This window comes from Patagioenas fasciata, chromosome 11 (assembly GCF_037038585.1).
Source record: "Patagioenas fasciata isolate bPatFas1 chromosome 11, bPatFas1.hap1, whole genome shotgun sequence".
Taxonomy (NCBI): domain Eukaryota; kingdom Metazoa; phylum Chordata; class Aves; order Columbiformes; family Columbidae; genus Patagioenas; species Patagioenas fasciata.
The window spans coordinates 3,708,088-3,711,839 of record NC_092530.1 but is presented as its reverse complement, the minus strand read 5'-3'; the positions used below and the strand labels follow the sequence as shown (position 1 = coordinate 3,711,839).

Here is a 3,752-nt window from a genome sequence, read left to right as displayed (position 1 = left end):
TTGTTGAGGAAGGATCCCGGGCTGACCCCAATCTCTCATCCTGGGGATGTGAATTTTAGTACTACAATGAGTGTATAAGGAGCAAAGTTCAGCTAAAGGACACTTTATGTAACAGTCTTGAGACAGATGTTAAAACAAGGCTCAACTAACTGTGCAGGCTCCAGAGTGTCTGCACTGCAAGGACAGAATTCTTTGCAGGTTCTGATTAGGTGTTTTAAAAGTCACTTTTATCTCTGTTAGAGGAGCAGACTGACCAAAACTGTGAGGTTTTACATATTTTAGGTTAGCAATTGCAGGCAGGATTCATTCTTTTAACTGGAAAGGACTACATCTTCTGTCTTCAAACACCTCTCCAAGGTAAAAAGATTCATTGAATCCTAGAATAACTGAGGTTTGAAGAGAGCCCTGAACATCATCTTGTCTCACTCTCCTGCTCAAGGCAGGATCAACCAGGTGAGATTGTTCTAGGCCTCTGCCCAGCTTTGGATTATCGACAAAGGAGCTGAAAATGTGGTCCATGACACAATGCAGGGGGAGAATAAAGACATTCAACAGTGTTGGTCCCAGTACTCATCACCGAGGGATGCCACTAGAAACCGACTAAACACAGGACTTTGTAACAGTGATGATATTTGGGCTTGGTCATCCAGCCAACTTCCCACCCATCACAACATCCACATCTGCATCCCAGATGTCCCCAAGCTGCTCTAAGGCCACCACAGGAGACCATGTCTGGGGCCTTGCAAAACTCCATGTACACAACATGCCTTTCTTTCCTCTGCCCATTTGCGTTCAGCAATCCCTTCCTTGTCCTACAACTGCCTGGAGATGGCTGCAGGAGAATGTGACTTGTTACCCTCCCAGCGACAGACGTAGGCTGACCAGCCTGTCATTCTCCCAGTTCTCCTTCCTGCCATTCCTGAAGATGGGTTTGACGTCTGCCTTTCTGAGGGACCTCTGATCCTCTCTGGTTATTTTTGTACTTTTGAGAACACAATCCAGAATTTCCCAGAGAGAAAGAGGGGCAGGTGTAGGACTGTGTAGAACAACATGGGATGAAGATGGCAAAGGTGATATAGCAATCAGGGACACTTGCAATGAGCCTGTCCAAGGCAGTTGAGATGAATCTCACTGTGCCACTGGGGTTTGTCCCTGGAATCACACACAGAAATATCAGGGTTCTGTCAGGTGTCCACATCTGAGCTGGCCTCATGGATTCTTTAAACACATTGAGATATTCAGGAACAGACACTTTCCCTTTTACACACAGAGGCAGGAGTCACAGTGTCTCTCTGCGCTCCTGTTCCTGTTCCCAAAGGATGTGGGAGGAACCTCAGCTCTACGGTGTGTCACGATGTTCTACATTTATCTTTGATGTCCCTCATCATCAGGAATGGACATTGGCTCAAGGAAGCACATCCCAGTGCTGCATTCTGGTGATTTCCTACGGGAAACCCAACATGATGTGACCTCAACAAACTCTGTCTCACAGACCTTCATGGAACCACAAGGAGTAGCTGATGGTGTTTGTACTGATTTGGGTTCATATCGCCTCACGTACATGGTGTGCATGCTCAGATATCATCTGTACGATGCAAACATGGACCTTAGACCTGTTCATTCAGTGTAATTCCATGGAGGGACAAAGTACTCTGAGCTGAGGTGAGAGGCCAGTGCTGCAAATGATGGTTGGGAGGGGCCAGCCCATGACGATTGCCCTGGGTGTCCAGTGCACAGGGGCACAGCCCAGCCCCTGCTCTGCTGGTCCTGCAGGTCTCTGGCAGGAGGCCTGGCTGTGAGAGGACACTGCTGTGTGCCAGCCCTGCACACACACACTGTTCAGCTGTACACTGGTGTTTCATCTGTGCCCACTTTTGTGGGCATGTTCTTGACAGAAACTTCAGAAAGACTTAAGTCTTCTGACACTGCCCTAAGAAGATCACTGTTCTTTACAGAAGTACTTTTACAAAGGCCAGCTCTGTCACAGCAGTGCCCATTGCCTGTCCCTGCCTGCGCTCACAGCACTGACACACAGCAGGACGGGGACCAAGCTGCCAGGGCACTCAGGCCTTGCACCAGCACAAGGGATGAGAAGGAGAGTGTGGGAGTGGAACCAGAACAGCTCAGGAAGACCATCCTCTGGTGCTCCCTGGCAGTGCTGCTATGATGGACATATTTCACCCTTCTCCCACGCACAGTAACTGTCCCTGCAGCTCCAGAAAAGCCTTGAAGGAAGAATATCAGAGAAAAACATCACTGCAGAGCCCTTTATTTCATTTAAACACACAGAGAGCATGGTTCCATATTTATACAGCCAGTGGATTGAAAAGGAAAAGCAGACAGTGAGTTAGAAAGGGGATGACAAATATAAAAGAATGTATTAAAAAATAACCACTACCACCACACACACGCACAGGTCTGGACCTCTAATAAGGTCCATTAAAACTGTTATCCATTAAAGAGAAGATGATGAACACTTTATTATTTTTGAAATGCATCCCGTCATTAGTTTCCTCAGGGCATGCGTGAGCTCCTTGTTCCTCATGCTGTAGATGAGGGGGTTCAATGTTGGAAGTATCAGCGAGTATAGAATAGACAATAGCAGATCCAGAATGGGGGAGGAGACAGAGGGGGGTTTCAGGTGGGCAAACATGGCAGTGCTGACAAACAGGGAGACCACGGCCAGGTGAGGGAGGCAGGTGGAAAAGGCTTTGTGCCGTCCCTGCTCAGAGGGGATCCTCAGCACAGCCCTGAAGATCTCCACATAGGACACCACGATGAACACAAAACATCCCTCTAAAAAAAAAAGCACTAAACATGAGAAGCCCAGCCTCCCTGAGGTAGGAGTTTGAGCAGGAGAACTTGAGGATCTGGGGGATTTCACAGAAGAACTGGCCCACGGCATTGCCCTTGCACAGTGGCAGTGAAAATGTACTGGCCGTGTGCAGCAGAGCATTGAGAAACCCAGTGGCCCAGGCAGCTGCTGCCATGTGGACACAAGCTCTGCTGCCCAGGAGGGTCCCGTAGTGCAGGGGTTTGCAGATGGCAACGTAGCAGTCGTAGGACATGACAGTGAGGAGAAAAAATTCTGCTGCAGCACAGAACAAGAAAAAAAAGAGTTGGGCAGCACATCCTGTGTAGGAAATGGCCCTGGTGTCCCAGAGGGAAATGGCCATGGACTTGGGTACAGTAGTGGAGATGGAGCCCAGGTCGAGGAGTGAGAGGTTGAGCAGGAAGAAGTACATGGGGGTGTGGAGGTGCTGGTCCCAGGCTATGGTGGTGATGATGAGGCCGTTGCCCAGGAGGGCAGCCAGGTAGATGCCCAGGAAGAGCCAGAAGTGCAAGAGCTGCAGCTCCCGTGTGTCTGTGAACGGCAGGAGGAGGAACTGGGTGAAGGAGCTGCTGTTGGACATTTGCTGCCTGTGGGTATGTGACCTGCCATAGGAGGAAAAGACAGTGATGGTTTAGATGAGACTTCTCTGGGAAAAACCAAAGCCACTTCCAAAACACCCTCCCAGAAAGAGACACTTTTATTTTTCAGGAGAACGTCCTGGCTGGAGCCCTCGTTGGTGCTTGAAGAGTGTGCAATGAAGAGCAGGGTCTCTGCCCAGGGGCTCTTGAGGAGTCAGACTGACCCTGTGTGATTGGGTGGGCAGGGGCCAGTCCTGGGGTTCAGCTGTGTCAGCTGGAACCGCTCCTGGTGCAGAAGGGGCTGTCAGCATCTGTAGCCCCAGGTCTGAGAAACTGAGTTT

The 3,752-nt window shown here is 49.8% G+C and overlaps 1 pseudogene; it reads right to left on the bottom strand.

Moving 5' to 3' along the window:
• Window positions 1–2,455: 2,455 nt before the first annotated feature.
• LOC136106410 (olfactory receptor 14A16-like) lies at window positions 2,456–3,413 on the bottom strand (annotated as a pseudogene).
• Between the last annotated feature and the right edge of the window lie 339 nt (window positions 3,414–3,752).